General features: G+C 45.0%; 1 protein-coding gene across 3 annotated transcripts in view; it reads right to left on the bottom strand.

The window, feature by feature from the left end:
- Window positions 1-21,179, bottom strand: part of HCN2 (hyperpolarization activated cyclic nucleotide gated potassium and sodium channel 2) — a 192,420-nt gene that overhangs the window by 107,209 nt on the left and 64,032 nt on the right. The window lies entirely within an intron of this gene.

The following is a 21,179-nucleotide window of genomic DNA, read 5'->3' as shown; positions in this document are numbered from 1 at the left end:
GTATGTGATTAAACGAAAATCATTCTGGGAAAGCGTCTTGTGAACAGATGAGACCAAGATTGGGCTTTTTGGTAAAGCACATCATTCTACTGTTTACAGAAAACGGAATGAGGCCTACAAACAGAACAGTACCTACAGTGAAATATGGTGGACATTCAAAGATATTTAGGGGTTGTTTTACTGCCTCTCGCACTGGGTGCCAAAACGATTTGCAAGACATAATGAAATATGAAGGATTACCAAAGGATTTGGTTCGCAATGTAATGCCCAGTGTCAGAAAGCTGGGCTTGCACCCTAGGTCAAGGGTCTTCCAGCAGGACAATGACCCCAAATAAACTTCAAGAAGCACCCAGAAAATGATGGAAACAAAGCACTGGAGAGTTCTGAAGTGACCAGTAATGAGTCCGTATCTAAATACATTGAATACCAGTAGAGAGATCTTAAAATTGCTGTTGGAAGAAGGCCCCCTTCAAATATGAGAGACCTGGAGCAACAAAAGAAGATTGGTCCAAAATTACAGTTGACGTGTAAGAAGCTTGTTGATGGTTATAAGAAGCGATGAATTGCAGTTATTTATTCAAAAGTGTATGCAACCAAATATTAGGTTGAGGGTGCCACAATGTGCACCCATTTTGAGGGTTGTGTGTGAAATTACGTCTAATTTTCCTTTTTGTCATCTGCTTTTTTGTTGTTCCAATACACACAAAGGAAATAAACATGTGCATAACAAAACATGTACAATTGCAATACTTTGCTGGGAGGCAAACCTCATTTTCTGGAACAATTTAAAAGGGTGCCAACACTTTCATGACTATGTCTCTGACAATTTAACTGTGGGAAACTTCAAGAAGAGCAGATATGAAAAAGACTAGTAACATCTGCTCTGACGTCAGAACAGGATTAATAATAAAAATAATAAACCATAAGAACTATGGAATATCAGGATGTTGCTTTGGCACTCTAAAAAGCAGTCCCAAGTGCCCTCAATGAGATTATAAACCTGATATGGAGCATAAAGATGTTGGATTCCTGTAAATAAGGGCAGTGAGGGCAGAGAGGAGAGTGGTCATGACATTCAGCAGGGTCAGGCGACTGATGTTGGCACTATGCTAGTGGTGCAGGTAAACTATTGCCCGGACATCATGCAGAATAATAGCAGAACCCGTTGGCAGGACAAACTGTCAGTCACATGACTGTAAATATAACCTACCAACATTGGAGTCATGTAACTATGCTGATCGCCATGAGAGCTAGATTCTCTGCCTCCATTGGTGTCAATGGCATGCCCAGGGTAGGAATAGCCTTTGGACTGCTGTTTAACAGGACCTAATCAGTATGTAGTCAGTGAACACGGGCAGCCAAACAAGCGTTGCATCCACGTGGTCTCCTGATAATAGCCATGACAATTCCTCTCAACATACAGATACAAGTGTAGCACTTTTCAAACACTTGTTGCACCACGAACGGTCGCTCAGCACATAGACATTTTGCATGCCATCACCATGATCATGCAGTCCCAATACAACGAAAAACCCATTTCCCCATATTGGAAAATTGGTTAATAATTAGTTGCAGTACTGTAACCATTTTGATAAGAGCGATTCTATCAACTATTTCATGAGAAAAACTTCCATATTTTGATTTTCCCCAACTTTGGGCAGTATATATCCAGAGATCGAAAGTACGATATATCTCTAGAAAGTGTTATAGCTAGATGTTAAAATCTTTTTTGGCCCCTTTTACAAGCAGTTGAGTCTTCTCTACCTACAGGTCCTCATAACAGCATCAGCAATGATGTGTTCCAATGAATCAATCCCGAGAATAAACTAAAAGAATCTATCAAATTCGACTTAAGTGATTTTTCTGAGCAAAGGTACAGTAGAACTTAATCTGCACAAATGTTCTCTGTATATATTGGAAACCCTTTATAATCCTCTAGCTTCTCATCAAAATTTGGCCAGTGGTTTGATTACAATGCAAAAAATGAGAGGGGACAAAGGCTTTTTGTTTAATTAAGCAATCAGGCCTGAAACGCTGGGACATGCTGCGTCTAAAGCTATAAACTAAAAATCTGCTTACAAGAACTGTATCACTCATATTTTTTTCTAATTAAAACCAGGAAACAATCTCGAGATTTTTCCTGGTGTTCTATGGGACAGTTTTCTAGGCATGCAGAGGACATTGGGCAAGAAGGGGAAGGAGGTAAATTGTAACCATTACCTATTGTGAATAGTGTACCCTGTGTAAACTACAGTGGGTATGGAAAGTATTCAAACCCCTTTAAATTTTTCACTCTGTTTCATTGCAGCCATTTGGTAAATTCAAAAAAGTTTTTTTCCTCATTAATGTACACTCTGCACCCCATTTTGACTGAAAAAAAAAAAACAAATGCAGAAATTTTTGCAAATTTAATTAAAAAAAACAATAAAAAAAAAAAACACGGTCATAAGTATTCAGGCCATTTGCTCAGACACTCATATTTAAGTCACATGCTGTCCATTTCCATGTGAACTTCCTTGAGATGGTTCTACTCATTCATTGAAGTCCAGCTGTGTTTAATTAAACTGATAGGACTTGATTTGTAAAGGCGCACACCTGTCTATATAAGGCTGCCGTCACACTAGCAGTATTTGGTCAGTATTTTACATCAGTATTTGTAGCCAAAACCAGGAGTGGCACAAATAGAGGAAAAGTATAATAGAAACACATGTGCCACTTCTGCATTTATCACCCACTCCTGGTTTTGGCTTACAAATACTGATGTAAAATACTGACCAAATACTGCTAGTGTGACGGCAGCCTAAAGGTACCGTCACACTAAGCGACGCTGCAGCGATACCGACAACGATGTCGATCGCTGCAGCGTCGCTGTTTGGTCGCTGGAGAGCTGTCACACAGACAGCTCTCCAGCGACCAACGATCCCGAGGTCCCCGGTAACCAGGGTAAACATCGGGTTACTAAGCGCAGGGCCGCGCTTAGTAACCCGATGTTTACCCTGGTTACCAGCGTAAAAGTAAAAAAAAAAAAACACTTCATACTTACCTACCACTGTCTGTCCCCGGCGCTGTGCTTTCCTCTGCACTGTCAGCGCCGGTCAGACGGAAAGCAGAGCAGTGACGTCACCGCTGTGCTTTCCGGCTGGCTGGCGCTGACACAGGATGCAGGAGGAGAGCAGAGAAGCACAGCGCCGGGGACAGACAGCGGAAGGTAAGTATGTAGTGTTCGTTTTTTTAACGTTTACGCTGGTAACCAGGGTAAACATCGGGTTACTAAGTGCGGCCCTGCGCTTAGTAACCCGATGTTTACCCTGGTTACCAGGGAAGACATCGCTGGATCGGTGTCACACACGCCAATCCAGCGATGTCAGCGGGAAGTCCAGCGACGAAATAAAGTTCTGGACTTTCCTCAGCGACCAACGATCTCCCAGCAGGGGCCTGATCGTTGGTCGCTGTCACACATAACGATTTCCTTAACGATATCGTTGCTACGTCACAAAAGCAACGATATCATTAACAATATCGTTATGTGTGACGGTACCTTTAGACCTCACAGGTCACAGTGCATGTCAGACCAAATGAGAATCATGAGGTCAAAGGAACTGGCCAAGGAGCTCAGAGTCAGAATTGTGGCAAGGCACAGACCTGGCCAAGGTTACAACAGAATTTCTGCAATACTCAGGGTTCCTAAGAGCACAGTGGCCTTCATAATCCGTAAATGGAAGAAGTTTGGGACCACCAGAAGTCTTCCTAGACCTGGCCATCCAGCCAAACTGAGCAATCGTGGGAGAAGAGCCTTGGTGAGAGAGGTAAAGAAGAACCCCAAGATGACTGTGGCTGAGCTCCAGAGATGCAGTAGGGAGATGGGAGAAAGTTCCACAAATTCAACTATCCCTACACCAGTCAGGCCTTTATGGCAGAGTGGCCTAACGGAAGCCTCTCCTCAGTGCAAGACATATGAAAGCCCGCATAGAGTTCGCTAAAAAACACATGAAGGACTCTCAGACTATGAGAAATAAGATTCTCTGGTCTGATGAGATGAAGATAGTCCTTTCGGTGATAATTCTAAGCAGTATGTGTGGAGAAAACCAGGCACTGCTCATCACCTACCCGATACAATCCCAACAGTGAAACATGGTGATGGCAGCATCATGCTATGGGGGTGTTTTTCAGCTGCAGGGACCAGACTACTGGTTGTCATTGAATGAAACATGAATGTGGCCAAGTACAGAGATATCCTGGATGAAAACCTCTCCCAGAGTGCTCTGGACCTCAGACTTGGCTGAAGGTTCACCTTCCAAATACGATTCCTTGGCTCAGAGTCTGGGACTCAGTGATGGACAGCTCTGTCATCCTATCCTGTACTGGTTCGTGCTGAGCTATCAGTGCTTTGATTGACAGCTTGGTTGACCTATCTGACTGGGAGGTACAAAGATTTCCACAGGTGATCCCTTCTTTTTGGTAATTGCCCTGCTATTTAGGTGAGCTGTCTGGCCCGGATCACTGCCAGTCAAAACCTTGTTCTAAGCTTGTGCTCTCTGGAGTGTGTGTTCGCCTGATCCCTGTGCCGAAAGTTCTGATATTCTGCTCCTGACCGTTGGACCGTGTTCTGACTACTCAACTGTTATTGCCCCTTTGCTTATCTGCGATTTCTCTGGTATTCTGAGCCTGGCATCTGACCTGACCTATGATTTCATATTTTCCCTTGGTTTACTATGTTCTCTTTTGGTATTGACCCCGGAACATATGACTTTGCTGACTCACGGCCTCTCCGTGGGTTGTGACTAGCATCACAATCCATATATAGTGGTTACCTGTCATTTTAATTCTGGCCATAATAATAAATTCCTTTAATTGAAAGAATGACACAGACTTCTTTAATAAATCTTAAACCATATTTACAGCCTCGCCCATTCCACCAATGCCCTGTCGTCTGCAAAAGAGTTAAAAATGAAAAAACAACAATTTTCCTCACCGTTCCGCAGAGATGGTGATAATCCATTTGTCCCACGACGGATCCAGCTCTGCTACATCTAGATGGCAGGCTGCATGGTTGTGTGATGTTACCATACAGCCTGTCATCCAGCAGATATACTGAGTACCGTGTGCTCAGTGTCTCCCTGTGAACTCCTATTCCCTGTCTGAGGGCACCATGAGCATTAGAAAGTTCTCCTGTTCATGGTGCTGTCAGACAGTCCCGAGAATTCACAGCCAATGAACTCACTTTACTTTTCTGACGTCAATGCGAGAGCCGTGGGAAAAATTTTTCATAGTCGCCGTTTTCAAACTATTTTTTGTTTTGTTTTAAAAATTTATGGATATCATCAAAAAGAATAATTAAATGCACAATATGGATGCGATCATGGTTTAAGCGCGGGGCCGCCGACTCCTGCCTGCAGAAGTGGATTTACAAAAAAAAAATAAATATATATATATATATATATATATATATATATATATATATACTAGATTGTGGCCCGATTCTAACGCATCGGGTATTCTAGAATATGCATGTCCCCGTAGTATATGGACAATGATGATTCCAGAATTCGCGGCAGACTGTGCCCGTCGCTGATTGGTCGAGGAAACCTTTATGACATCGTCGCCATGCTGTGCCCGTCGCTGATTGGTCGAGGAAACCTTTATGACATCGTCGCCATGCTGTGCCCGTTGCTGATTGGTCGAGGCCTGGCGGCCTCGACCAATCCGAGACGCGGGATTTCCAGGACAGACAGACAGACAAATGGAAAAACCCTTAGACAATTATATATATAGATATAATTGTCTAAGGGTTTTTCCGTCTGTCTGTCTTGGAAATCCCGCGTCTGATTGGTCGAGGCCGCCTGGCCTCGACCAATCAGCGACGGGCACAGTATCAACGTAGAAATCCCGTGTCTCGGATATAGATATATATATATAGAAAAAAAAATGGAACAGCATCCAGAAAATACCTTTAGTCACGGTGCAAAGCTCATCCAGCCAGCAATCCAAATGGCCTCAAACAATACAAGAAAAAAGGAAAAGCAGCACCAAATAATAAAACAATGTGGACTTTATTGCCTGAATGGCGTGGCAACGTTTCGGATATCAAATCCTTTCTCAAGCAGTGAACACATAGGTGAGACAATCTTTTATATGTTACTCATATCAATCTCGTTACAGAGCTCATTAAATATAATAATAGAAATATAAATAAGTTATAATAAATACCACTCCATGAAATTAGTGATTCCATGTGAAAAGAACATCTCCATTCAGTGTATTAACAATGAACAATAGACATACAGTGTCTCGTGATTATTCATAAAATATTCTTAATAATCAATTGTGAAACATTAAAATCAGGTGTACCCATCCTGATAAACCATGAACATCCAAGGAATTTTCATGTCGGGGGTTTCTGCCCCCCCAATAAGTCTCTGCTTCCATATTTAGGTTTGGGACATTATTCCTTTATGTAGGGGTCCCCCCTGATCCTGTGACAGTAAGGTGGGCTTATGCTCAGGTCCTTTAGTCCATGGCACATGAAAATCCCTTGGATTAAGAATGATATTAACGCTTGCTTTTGGTCTGAGTGGTGGTGCTCAAGAACACTAGATTACGGAATTATTTCTGTGCACACGATGTCTTGCTTTATAATAGTTATGAGTCCGTTACTGCTAGATACTATTGAATATTAATTACACATAGTAATTATGTTTTTGTTCCTTCATTCTTATGGGCAATGGTCTCCCTTATTAAACATGGTGCCTGCGATCTTCGGTGTGACTCTGCACAGCTGCGGGCTGTGGCATTATGGGTCTATTGACTCTGACGTCACGGTCATGCGCAGTTGCGCGGTATGAACGCCGAGATCCGAGGCGTGCAGATCAAGGAATATATTTGTAAGTTACATATGTTCATGGTTTACCAGGATGGGTACACCTGATTTTAATGTTTCACAATTGATTATTAAGAATATTTTATGAATAATCACGAGACACTGTATGTCTATTGTTCATTGTTAATACACTGAATGGAGATGTTCTTTTCACATGGAATCACTAATTTCATGGAGTGGTATTTATTATAACTTATTTATATTTCTATTATTATATTTAATGAGCTCTGTAACGAGATTGATATGAGTAACATATAAAAGATTGTCTCACCTATGTGTTCACTGCTTGAGAAAGGATTTGATATCCGAAACGTTGCCACGCCGTTCAGGCATTAAAGTCCACAATGTTTTATTATTTGGTGCTGCTTTTCCTTTTTTCTTGTATATGTATATGTGTATATATATATATATACATACTAGATTGCGGCCCGATTCTAACGCATCGGGTATTCTAGAATATGCATGTCCCCGTAGTATATGGACAATGATGATTCCAGATTTCGCGGCAGACTGTGCCCGTCGCTGATTGGTCGAGGCAACCTTTATGACATCATCGTCGCCATGGCAACCATTATGACATCTACGTCGATACTGTGCCCGTCGCTGAATGAGAAACGTGGGATGTCTACGTCCTTTATGACATCATCGTCGCTGTGCCCGTCGCTGATTGGTCGAGACCGCCAGGCCTCGACCAATCAGAGACGCGGGATTTCCAGGACAGACAGACGAAAAAACCCTTAGACAATTATATATATATAGATATATAAATACACACACACACACACTTGCATACATATTTACATACATATACAGTACAGACCAAAAGTTTGGACACATCTCATTTAAAGATTTTTCTGTATATTCATGACTATAAAAAATGTACATTCAAACTGAAGGCATCGCAACTATGAATTAACACATGTGGAATTATATACTTAACAAAAAAAGTGTGAAACAACTGAAGTTAATGTCTTATATTCTAGGTTCTTCAAAGTAGCCACCTTTTGCTTTGATGACTGCTTTGCACACTCTTGGCATTCTCTTGATGAGATTCAAGATGTAGTCACCGGAAATGGTTTTCACTTCAAAGGTGTGCCCTGTCAGGTTTAATACGTGGGATTTCTTGCCTTATAAAATCGGGTTGAGACCATCAGTTGTGTTGTGCAGAAGTCTGGTGGATACACAGCTGATAGTCCTACTGAATAAACTGTTAGAATTTATATTATGGCATAAAAAAAAGGAGAAAAACGAGTGGCCATCATTACTTTAACCCCTTAATCCCATATGACGTACTATCCCGTCCAGGTGACCTGGGACTTAATTCCCAGTCACGGGATAGTACGTCATATGCGATCGCCGCGCTCACGGGGGGAGCGCGGCCGATCGCGGCCGGGTGTCAGCTGCCTATCGCAGCTGACATCCGGCACTATGTGCCAGGAGCGGTCACGGACCGCTCCCGGCACATTAACCCCCGGCACACCGCGATCAAAGATGATCGCGGTGTGCCGGCGGTGCAGGGAAGCATCGCGCAGGGAGGGGGCTCCCTGCGGGCTTCTCTGAGACGATCGGTACACGGTGATGTACTCACCGTGTACCGAGCGTCTTCTCCCTGCAGTCCCCGGATCCAAAATGGCCGCCGGGCTGCATCCGGGTCCTGCAGGGAGCACTTCCGGGTCAGGATCAGGCTGCAGCTGCAGCTCTAATCCTGCCCGGCTGTATGTCAGATCACCGATCTGACAGAGTGCTGTGCACACTGTCAGATCGGTGATCTGTGATGTCCCCCCCTGGGACAAAGTGAAAAAGTAAAAAAAAAAAAATTTCCACACGTGTAAAAAAAAAAAAAAAAAAAGAAAAAAAATTCATAAATAAAGAAGAAAAAAAAAAATATTATTCCCATAAATACATTTCTTTATCTAAAAAAAAAAACAATAAAAGTACACATATTTATTATCGCCGCGTTCGTAATGACCCGACCTATAAAACTGGCCCACTAGTTAACCCCTTCAGTGAACACCGTAAGAAAAAAAAAAATGAGCCAAAAAACAACGCTTTATTATCATAACGCTGAACAAAAAGTGGAATAACACGCGATCAAAAAGACGGATATAAATAACCATGGTACCGCTGAAAACGTCATCTTGTCCCGCAAAAAACGAGCCGCCATATAGCATCATAACCAAAAAAATAAAAAAGTTATAGTCCTCAGAATAAAGCGATGCCAAAATAATTATTTTTTCTATAAAATAGCTTTTATCGTATAAAAGCGCCAAAACATAAAAAAAATGATATAAATGAGGTATCGCTGTAATCGTACTGACCCGAAGAATAATACTGCTTCATCAATTTTACCAAACGCGGAACAGTATAAACGCCTCCCCCAAAAGAAATTCATGAATAGCTGGTTTTTGGTCATTCTGCCTCACAAAAAAATTGGAATAAAAAGCGATCAGAAACTGTAACGTGTCCGAAAATGTAACCGATAAAAACGTCAACTCGTCCCGCAAAAAACAAGACCTCACATGACTCTGTGGACCAAAATGTGGAAAAATTATAGGTCTCAAAATGTGGAGACGCAAAAACTTTTTTGATATAAAAAGCGTCTTTTAGTGTGTGACGGCTGCCAATCATAAAAATCCGATATAAAAAACGCTATAAAAGTAAATCAAACCCCCCTTCATCACCCCTTAGTTAGGCTAGATTCACATTGCGTTAATGGGTTAACGCTAACGGACAGTGTTGCACGGCGAAAATGTCACAATTAACGCCGTGCAACGGGTCCGTTAGCACACCCATTGACAGCAATGTGATTTTCGGGTGTAGCGCATCGCTGGAGCGTGCCATTTTCGGCTCGCGCTAGCAAGGTGCCGTTCTTTTGTGGCGCGCCTCGGACGCTGCTTGCAGCGTCCGCGCGCTGGCGCGCCCGAGGTCCGATCCCCGATCTTCCAGAGCGGGGACGTTAACGCGACCACTAAACACGACACCTAAAAAGACATTGCGTTAGCGCAATCCGCTAGCGCTAAACGGATTTCCCTAACGCAATGTGAACCTAGCCTTAGGGAAAAATAATAAAATTTTAAAAAATGTATTTATTTCCATTTTCCCATTAGGGTTAGGGTTAGGGCTAGGGTTAGGGTTTGGATTACATTTACGGTTGGGATTAGGGTTGGGATTAGAATTAGGGGTGTGTCAGGGTTAGGTGTGTGGTTAGGGTTACAGTTGGGATTAGGGTTAGGGGTGCGTTTGGATTAGGGTTTCATTTATAATTGGGGGGTTTCCACTGTTTAGGCACATCAGGGACTCTCCAAACGCGACATGGCGTCCGATCTCAATTCCAGCCAATTCTGCATTGAAAAAGTAAAACAGTGCTCCTTCACTTCCGAGCTTTCCCGTGCGCCCAAACAGGGGTTTACCCCAACATATGGGGTATCATCGTACTCGAGACAAATTGGACAACTTTTTGGGTCCAAGTTCTCTTGTTATCCTTGGGAAAATAAAAATTTGGGGGGCTAAAAATCATTTTTGTGGGAAAAAAAAGGATTTTTTATTTTCATGGCTCTGCGTTATAAACTGTAGTGAAACACTTAGGGGTTCAAAGTTCTCACAACACATCTAGATAAGTTCCTTGGGAGGTCTAGTTTCTAATATGGGGTCACTTGTGGGGGGTTTGTACTGTTTGGGTACATCAGGGGCTCTGCAAATGCAACGTGACTCCTGCAGACCAATCCATCTAAGTCTGCATTCCAAATGGCGCTCCTTCCCTTCCGAGCTCTGCCATGCGCCCAAACAGTGGTTCCCCCCCACATATTGGGTATCAGCGTACTTAGGACAAATTGGACAATAACTTTAGGGGTCCAATTTATTCTGTTACCCTTGTAAAAATACAAAGCTGGGGGCTAAAAAATCATTTTTGTGAAGAAAAAAAAAAGAGAATTTTTATTTTCACGGCTCTGCGTTATAAACTGTAGTGAAACACTTGGAGGTTCAAAGCTCTCAAAACACATCTAGATAAGTTCCTTAAGGGGTCTAGTTTCCAAAATGGTGTCACTTGTGGGGGGTTTTAATGTTTAGGCACATCAGGGGCTCTCCAAACCAACATGGCGTCCCATCTTAATTCCAGTCAATTTTGCATTGAAAAGTCAAATGGCGCTCCTTCCCTTCCGAGCTCTGCTATGCGCCCAAAAAGTGGTTTACCCCCACATATGGGGTATCATCGCACTCAGGACAAATTGCAAAACAACTTTTGTGGTCTAATTTCTTCTCTTACCCTTGGGAAAATAAAAAATTGGGGGCGAAAAGATCATTTTTGTGAAAAAATATGATTTTTTATTTTTACGGCTCTGCATTATAAACTTCTGTGAAGCACTTGTTGGGTCAAAGTGCTCACCACACCTCTAGATAAGTTCCTTAAGGGGTCTACTTTCCAAAATGGTGTCACTTGTGGGGATTTCAATGTTTAGGCACATCAGGGGCTCTCCAAACGCAACATGGCATCCCATCTCAATTCCAGTCAATTTTGCATTGAAAAGTAAAATGGCGCTCCTTCCCTTCCGAGCTCTGCCATACGCCCAAACAATGGTTTACACCCATATATGGGGTATCAGCGTACTCAGGACAAATTGGACAACAATTTTTGAGGTTCAATTTCTTCTCTTACTCTTGGGAAAATAAAAAATTGGGGGCGAAAAGATCATTTTTGTGAAAAAATATGATTTTTTATTTTTACGGCTCTGCATTATAAACTTCTGTGAAGCAATTGGTGGGTCAAAGGAGTCACCACACCTCTAGATAAGTTCCTTAGGGAGTCTACTTTCCAAAATGGTGTCACTTGTGGGGTGTTTCAATGTTTAGGCACATGAGGGGCTCTCCAAACGCAACATGGCGTCCCATCTCAATTCCTGTCAATTTTGCATTGAAAAGTCAAATGGCGCTCCTTTCCTTCCGAGCTCTGCCATGCGAGTAAACAGTGGCTTACTCCCACATATGGGGTATCAGCGTACTCAGTACAGATTGTACAACAACGTTTGGCATCCATTTTATCCTGTTACCCTTGGTAAAATAAAAAATTGGAGCTGAAATAAATTTTGTGTGAAAAAAAGTTAAATATTCATTTTTATTTAAACATTCCAAAAATTCCTGTGAAACCCCTGAAGGGTTAATAAACTTCTTGAATGTGGTTTTGAGCACCTTGAGGGGTGCAGTTTTTACAATGGTGTCACACTTGGGTATTTTCTATCATATAGACCCCTCAAAATGACTTCAAATGAGATGTGGTCCCTAAAAAAAAATGGTGTTGTAAAAATGAGAAATTGCTGGTCAACTTTTAACCCTTATAACTCCCTAACAAAAAAAAATTTTGGTTCCAAAATTGTGCTGATGTAAAGTAGACATGTGGGAAATGTTACTAAGTATTTTGCGTGACATATCTCTGTGATTTAAGGGCATAAAAATTTAAAGTTGGAAAATTGCGAAATGTTCTAAATTTTCGCCAAATTTCCGTTTTTTTCACAAATAAACGCAAGTTATATCGAATAAATGTTACCACTAAAATGAAGTACAATATGTCACGAGAAAACAATGTCAGAATCGCCAAGATCCGTTGAAACGTTTCAGAGTTATAACCTCATAAAGGGACAGTGGTCAGAATTGTAAAAATTTGCCCGGTCATTAACGTGCAAACCACCCTCGGGGCTTAAGGGGTTAAGAAATGAAGGTCAGTCAGTCCCCAAAATTGGAAAGCTTTGAAAGTGTCCCCAAGTGCAGTAGCAAAAACCATCAAGCGCTACAAAGAAACTGGCTCACATGAGGACCGCCCCAGGAAAGGAAGACAAAGAGTCACCTCTGCTTCTGAGGAAAAGTTTATCCGAGTCACCAGCCTCAGAAATCGCAGGTTAACAGCAGCTCAGATTAGAGACCACGTCAATGCCACACAGAGTTCTAGCAGCAGACACATCTCTACAACAACTGTTAAGAGGAGACTTTGTGCAGCAGGCCTTTATGGTGAAATAGCTGCTAGGAAACCACTGTTAAGGACAGGCAACCACCAGAAGAGACTTGTTTGGGCTAAAAAACACAAGGAATGGACATTAGACCAGTGGAAATCTGTGCTTTGATCTGAAGAGTCCAAATTTGAGATTTTTGCTTCCAATCACCGTGTCTTTGTGCGACGCAGAAAAGTTGAACGGATGGTCTCTACATGCCTGGTTCCCACCGTGAAGCATGGAGGTGGTGTGATGGTGTGGGGGTGCTTTGCTGGTGACACTGTTGGGGATTTGTTCAAAATTGAAGGCATACTGAACCAGCATGGCTACCACAGCATATTGCAGCGGCATGCTATTCCATTCTTTTTGCATTTAGTTGGACCATCATTTATTTTTCAACAGGACAATGACCCCAAACACACCTGCAGGCTGTGTAAGGGATATTTGACCAAGAAGGAGAGTGATGGGCTGCTACGCCAGATGACCTGGCCTCCACAGTCACCAGACCTGAACCCAATCGAGATTTGGGGTGATCTGGACCGCAGGGTGAAGGCAAAAGGGCCAACAAGTGCTAAGCATCTCTGGGAACTCCTTCAAGATTGTTGGAAGATCATTCCTGGTGACTACCTCTTGAAGCTCATCAAGAGAATGCCAAGAGTGTGCAAAGCAGTCATCAAAGCAAAATGTGGCTACTTTGAAGAACCTAGAATATAAGACATAATTTCAGTTGTTTCACACTTTTTTGTTAAGTATATAATTCCACATGTGTTAATTCATAGCTTTGATGCCTTCAGGTGTGAATGTACAATTTTCATAGTCATGAAAATACAGAAAAATCTTTAAATGAGTAGATTATATATATATATATATATATATATATATATATATATATATATATATATATATATATACATATATATATATATATATACACACACATATAATTTATTTTTTCATTATGTAAACTGGGGGGGGCAGGTTACATCAGTATGAACAGCTAATCAGAGCACCACATGTAGACACCCCCCTTCCCACAGCCCCGAGCATATCATTAACTCAGAAATTGAAAATAGAGATTAAACAACAGCCACAAGATGGATTTCATCAACCCAGGTATCATTTTAATCAGAATAATGGCGCCAACCTGACACTGTGTAGGTTACTGTGCACAATCCTGCTGACAGGTTCCCCTTAATGTATACATACAAATAAGATATAATATACTAGATGGTGGCCCGATTCTAACGCATCGGGTATTCTAGAATATGCATGTCCAAGTAGTATATTGCCCAGCCACGTAGTATATTGCCCAACCACGTAGTATATTGCCCAGTCACGTAGTATATTGCACAGTGACATAGTATATTGCACAGTGACATAGTATATTGCACAGTGACATAGTATATTGGCCAGCCACGTAGTATATTGGCCAGCCACGTAGTATATTGGCCAGCCACGTAGTATATTGGCCAGCCACGTAGTATATTGGCCAGCCACGTAGTATATTGGCCAGCCACGTAGTATATTGGCCAGCCACGTAGTATATTGGCCAGCCACGTAGTATATTGGCCAGCCACGTAGTATATTGGCCAGCCACGTAGTATATTGGCCAGCCACGTAGTATATTGCCCAGTCACGTAGTATATTGGCCAGCCACGTAGTGTATTGCCCAGTCACGTAGTATATTGCCCAGTCACGTAGTATATTGCCCAGTCACGTAGTATATTGCCCAGTCACATAGTATATTGCCCAGTCACATAGTATATTGCCCAGTCACATAGTATATTGCCCAGTCACGTAGTATACAGCACAGACACATAGTATATTGCCCAGTCGCGTAGTATACAGCACAGACACGTAGTATATTGCCCAGCCAGGTAGTATATTGCCGAGTCACGTATGTAACAGGTTAAAAAATAAAAAAGAAACATACTCACCATCCGAAGAGGCCGTTGTAGTTCTGGCGCTTGTGTGCGGTGTCCGGTCCCAGGATTGGTATGAGCGCAGGACCTTCCATGACGTTGCGGTCACATGACCGTGACGTCATGGAAGGTCCTTCTCCCATAGCATCTTTGGAACCGGAACCTGCCGCTTGCAGTGCCGAGGAGAGGATGCGACGGCGGAAGGTGAGAATAAGGTTTTTTTTATTATTATTTTTAACATTAGATCGTTTTACTATTGATGCTGCATACGCAGCATCAATAATAAAAAGTTGGGGACACACAGGGTTAATAGCAGCGGTAACGTGGTCCGTTACCGCCGGCATTAACCCTGTGTTAGCGGTGACCGGAGGGGACTATGCATGCGGGCGACAGGCACTGACTGCGGGGAGTAAGGAGCGGCCATTTTCTTCCGGACTGTGCCCGTCACTGATTGGTCGCGGCAGCCATGACAGGCAGCTGCCGAGACCAATCAGCGAATGAATAACCATGACAGAAGGACAGACAGACAGACAGAAGTGACCCTAAGACAATTATATAGTAGATAAATAAAAAACAAAAAACAGGGTGGGGATCACGACCTCTCATATTACATAGTAAAAACCTGCTGACAGATTCCATTTAATAATTATATGGGAAAAAATATTTTTTAACATAAAAAACAAGATTTAAAATAATAAACCTATTTCTGATTAAATATCCCCTTTATCCTTCCTTCTGATCATCATGAGTTGATCTTTATTTTGCCTTTATATAAAGCTATGGGTGCAAGGAAAACCATTTAGCCACCTCAGCATACACTAAAGAGGGAAAACACTGAAATTAAGTAAAAGAATGCAAAGGCAAAGTGTTCTCGAGGAACAGTTTTTCCCAACCTGCTTGTGATGTGGCCAGCAGTGATAACACTAAGAGCTCATACTTACTTAGAGGGAAAGAAAAAGAAAATCTAGAAAGAAAAAAAAAAGATATAAAATGAATATAAACCCTGACTATATTCGGTAAAAAAAATCTGTGGTTGCGGTACTTACCAACCTGGGCGTATGCATATGTTAAAGGTTGTGAAGGGGCTAATGCATTTGTTGTATTATCACTATTGACTTTAAAGAGGACCTTTCACCAAATTTTTCATGTTTAACTAGACATAGGATGTAATAGTGGCTTCAGAGGAGAATGAAATGTTTTGTGTTTTATTTTATTTTGCCTCTCCATTGTGGAGATATTAGCAATCAATGTGTTTAGCACAAAAAAAGTTAACTTATGCTCAAGTGGGTGTTATCAGATAGTTTTCACTGGAGGTGTGCACGTCTTCTCCGTCTACGATACTGTCCAATCATTAGCAGGCAATAACACTGAAAAGAAAGAACACATACAACAGTTTAGAGCAGGTTTCTCAGTGATTGCGATAGTCTAACCTTCTGCATGATTAGAAAGCACAGATGACCAACAGCTTTCAGATAAGTTTCTTGTGGGGGAAGAGGCAGTGCAGCTGAGTTTAGCTGCGTCACATTACAAATCCTTCTCTCAGCTCTCCTACTCTCCCACACTGCCTGTCAGGAGATAAGTGTCAGTACTAGTGTTGAGCGATACCTTCCGATATCGGAAAGTATCGGTATCGGTTTGGATCGGCCGATATTCAAAAAATATCGGATATCGCCGATACCGATACCCGATCCCAATGCAAGTCAATGGGACCAAAATATCGGAATTAAAATAAACCCTTTCTTTCCTTGTAGGTTCATTCTACATGAAGGAAAACAACTAAGAATAATGCCGGATGTATTTGGGGAGGTGGCGGAGACATTAAAGTCATAGAGGTTTATCCCAATCAAATAGAATAGCATGTTTTTTGTTTTTTTTTAAGACGTTCGGAGTGACAAAGATATTGACTATGTAAATTTTTTTTTTATTTTGTCAGATATTGATGTTTCACTATTCCACGCCCTTCCCCTTCTTTTTTTTCTTTTTTTTTTTCTTTTCCCACACTTTCATCTTCATCATCATCAGCATCTTTGACATCAACTTCTTCACCTTATTCATCTTCTTCTTCATCTTCTACCTATTTTTTTTTTTTTATTACATTCTTCATATTCATTTTATTCAACTATTATTATTCTTCTTATTCTACATATTCTTTTTATTCCACTGTTATTATTCTTCCTATTCTACTTCTTCATCATATTCTCATTTGTGACAGGCATTCCCGTAGTTGTTATCTATAAAAGTTTGAAGATTACACCTTCCGTTCTGCCAGTCACAAAAGTTACATTTGTCCGCGTTCAGTTTGGCCTGCAGCATCAGGCTTTATCCAGGGGCACCACGAGGAGGAACGGACTCACCCCCATACACTGCTTAGTCTTCTTCTGCATATAATTTAGATAATATCTTTTGCTCTGATATTAAGTCTTATGCTTAATGTTCTTCTGCTCTTTGTTCTGCAGCCTCTTGTTCTTCTGCTTCTCGGTCTTCCATGTTGTCGTCTCCAGGGTCGTCGTCTCCAGTGTCGTCATCTCCGCCGTCGTCGTCGTCGTCATCGGGGTGGTCTTCCGTGTCGTCGTCATCGTGGTGGTCTTCCGGGTCGTCGACGTTAGGGTCTTCAACTTGGAAATGTAGCAGAAGGTACAAGAAGGCTGAGAAAATGCCAAGAACCAGCTGATGGAACTGGAACTCGGATGGCTACCCGAAGGTTCAAGAGCCTATGGAACTACCGAGGACCAGCTGACGTTACTGGAACCCGGTTACTAAGCAGGAGGTACCCGTGCTAAAAAGCACTACCAAGGACCGCCTGACGTTGACGGAACTCGGATACCCAGAAGGAGGCACCTAAGCCAAAGGCTCTGCCCGGAACCAGCTGACGTTACTGGAACCAGGATGGGGAGCAGAAGGTACAAGAGCAAAAGACACTGCCGAGAACCAGCTGACGGTACTGGAACCCGGATGGGTAGCCGAAGGTCCAAGAGCCAATGGAACTACCGAGGACCAGCTGACGTTACTGGAACCCGGTTACTAAGCAGGAGGTACCCGTGCCTGAAAGCACTACCAAGGACCACCTGACGTTGGTGGAACTTGGATACCCAGAAGGAGGCACCTAAGCCAAAGGCTCTGCCCGGAACCAGCTGACGGTACTGGAACCAGGATGGGGAGCAGAAGGTACAAGAGCAAAAGACACTGCCGAGAACCAGCTGACGGTGCTGGAACCAGGTGGTGGACCCGAAGGCCCACAGGAGAGGAGAGAACAGCTAGGCCGCGAGGCAGCCGCAGTTACCGAACCCCAACAGTCCTACAGGGGGAGCTGGGCCTACTGGCACTACATAACCAGCCTTGACTACCAGTTCACGCAGCCCACATAGGAAGCTCCTAAACTGGAGGCACCCTGGAGTTGGCTAACTCGACCGCACCACGACGGGGCAAGCATAGGCGTCTCAGTGAAGTTGACACAACCCGGAAACAGCTGACGGTGCTGAAACCAGGCTTGGCACGAGGGAGTACCTGTGACAAGAACACTGCCGAGAACCAGCTGGCGGTGCTGGAACCCGGATGCGTTGCCCCAGTGTGCAAGAGCCAATGGCACGACCGAGGACCAGCTGACGGTGCTGGAACCCGGTTACTAAGCTGTAGGTGCCCGCGCTTAAAAGCACTACCAAGGACCGCCTGGCGTTGGCGGAACTCGGATACCCAGGAGGAGGCACCTAAGCCAAAGGCTCGGCCCGGAACCAGCTGACGGTGCTGGAACCAGGTGGTGGACCCGAAGGTCCACAGGAGAGGAGAGAACAGCTAGGCCGCGAGGCAGCCGCAGTTACCGAACCCCAACAGTCCTACAGGGGGAGCTGGGCCTACTGGCACTACAGAACCAGCCTTGACTACCAGTTCACGCAGCCCACATAGGAAGCTCCTAAACTGGAGGCACCCTGGAGTTGGCTAACCCGACCGCACCACGACGAGGCAAGCATAGGTGTCTCAGTGAGCTTGACACAACCCGGAAACAGCTGACGGTGCTGAAACCAGGCTTGGCACGAGGGAGTACCTGTGACAAAAACACTGCCGAGAACCAGCTGGCGGTGCTGGAACCCGGATGCGTTGCCCCAGTGTGCAAGAGCCAATGGCACGACCGAGGACCAGCTGACGGTGCTGGAACCCGGTTACTAAGCTGTAGGTGCCCGCGCTTAAAAGCACTACCAAGGACCGCCTGGCGTTGGCGGAACTCGGATACCCAGGAGGAGGCACCTAAGCCAAAGGCTCGGCCCGGAACCAGCTGACGGTGCTGGAACCAGGTGGTGGACCCGAAGGTCCACAGGAGAGGAGAGAACAGCTAGGCCGCGAGGCAGCCGCAGTTACCGAACCCCAACAGTCCTACAGGGGGAGCTGGGCCTACTGGCACTACAGAACCAGCCTTGACTACCAGTTCACGCAGCCCACATAGGAAGCTCCTAAACTGGAGGCACCCTGGAGTTGGCTAACCCGACCGCACCACGACGAGGCAAGCATAGGTGTCTCAGTGAGCTTGACACAACCCGGAAACAGCTGACGGTGCTGAAACCAGGCTTGGCACGAGGGAGTACCTGTGACAAAAACACTGCCGAGAACCAGCTGGCGGTGCTGGAACCCGGATGCGTTGCCCCAGTGTGCAAGAGCCAATGGCACGACCGAGGACCAGCTGACGGTGCTGGAACCCGGTTACTAAGCTGTAGGTGCCCGCGCTTAAAAGCACTACCAAGGACCGCCTGGCGTTGGCGGAACTCGGATACCCAGGAGGAGGCACCTAAGCCAAAGGCTCGGCCCGGAACCAGCTGACGGTGCTGGAACCAGGTGGTGGACCCGAAGGTCCACAGGAGAGGAGAGAACAGCTAGGCCGCGAGGCAGCCGCAGTTACCGAACCCCAACAGTCCTACAGGGGGAGCTGGGCCTACTGGCACTACAGAACCAGCCTTGACTACCAGTTCACGCAGCCCACATAGGAAGCTCCTAAACTGGAGGCACCCTGGAGTTGGCTAACCCGACCGCACCACGACGAGGCAAGCATAGGTGTCTCAGTGAGCTTGACACAACCCGGAAACAGCTGACGGTGCTGAAACCAGGCTTGGCACGAGGGAGTACCTGTGACAAAAACACTGCCGAGAACCAGCTGGCGGTGCTGGAACCCGGATGCGTTGCCCCAGTGTGCAAGAGCCAATGGCACGACCGAGGACCAGCTGACGGTGCTGGAACCCGGTTACTAAGCTGTAGGTGCCCGCGCTTAAAAGCACTACCAAGGACCGCCTGGCGTTGGCGGAACTCGGATACCCAGGAGGAGGCACCTAAGCCAAAGGCTCGGCCCGGAACCAGCTGACGGTGCTGGAACCAGGTGGTGGACCCGAAGGTCCACAGGAGAGGAGAGAACAGCTAGGCCGCGAGGCAGCCGCAGTTACCGAACCCCAACAGTCCTACAGGGGGAGCTGGGCCTACTGGCACTACAGAACCAGCCTTGACTACCAGTTCACGCAGCCCACATAGGAAGCTCCTAAACTGGAGGCACCCTGGAGTTGGCTAACCCGACCGCACCACGACGAGGCAAGCATAGGTGTCTCAGTGAGCTTGACACAACCCGGAAACAGCTGACGGTGCTGAAACCAGGCTTGGCACGAGGGAGTACCTGTGACAAAAACACTGCCGAGAACCAGCTGGCGGTGCTGGAACCCGGATGCGTTGCCCCAGTGTGCAAGAGCCAATGGCACGACCGAGGACCAGCTGACGGTGCTGGAACCCGGTTACTAAGCTGTAGGTGCCCGCGCTTAAAAGCACTACCAAGGACCGCCTGGCGTTGGCGGAACTCGGATACCCAGGAGGAGGCACCTAAGCCAAAGGCTCGGCCCGGAACCAGCTGACGGTGCTGGAACCAGGTGGTGGACCCGAAGGTCCACAGGAGAGGAGAGAACAGCTAGGCCGCGAGGCAGCCGCAGTTACCGAACCCCAACAGTCCTACAGGGGGAGCTGGGCCTACTGGCACTACAGAACCAGCCTTGACTACCAGTTCACGCAGCCCACATAGGAAGCTCCTAAACTGGAGGCACCCTGGAGTTGGCTAACCCGACCGCACCACGACGAGGCAAGCATAGGTGTCTCAGTGAGCTTGACACAACCCGGAAACAGCTGACGGTGCTGAAACCAGGCTTGGCACGAGGGAGTACCTGTGACAAAAACACTGCCGAGAACCAGCTGGCGGTGCTGGAACCCGGATGCGTTGCCCCAGTGTGCAAGAGCCAATGGCACGACCGAGGACCAGCTGACGGTGCTGGAACCCGGTTACTAAGCTGTAGGTGCCCGCGCTTAAAAGCACTACCAAGGACCGCCTGGCGTTGGCGGAACTCGGATACCCAGGAGGAGGCACCTAAGCCAAAGGCTCGGCCCGGA

This window comes from Ranitomeya imitator, chromosome 1, assembly GCF_032444005.1.
Source record: "Ranitomeya imitator isolate aRanImi1 chromosome 1, aRanImi1.pri, whole genome shotgun sequence".
Taxonomy (NCBI): Eukaryota; Metazoa; Chordata; class Amphibia; order Anura; family Dendrobatidae; genus Ranitomeya; species Ranitomeya imitator.
This window is presented reverse-complemented; position numbering and strand designations above follow the sequence as displayed.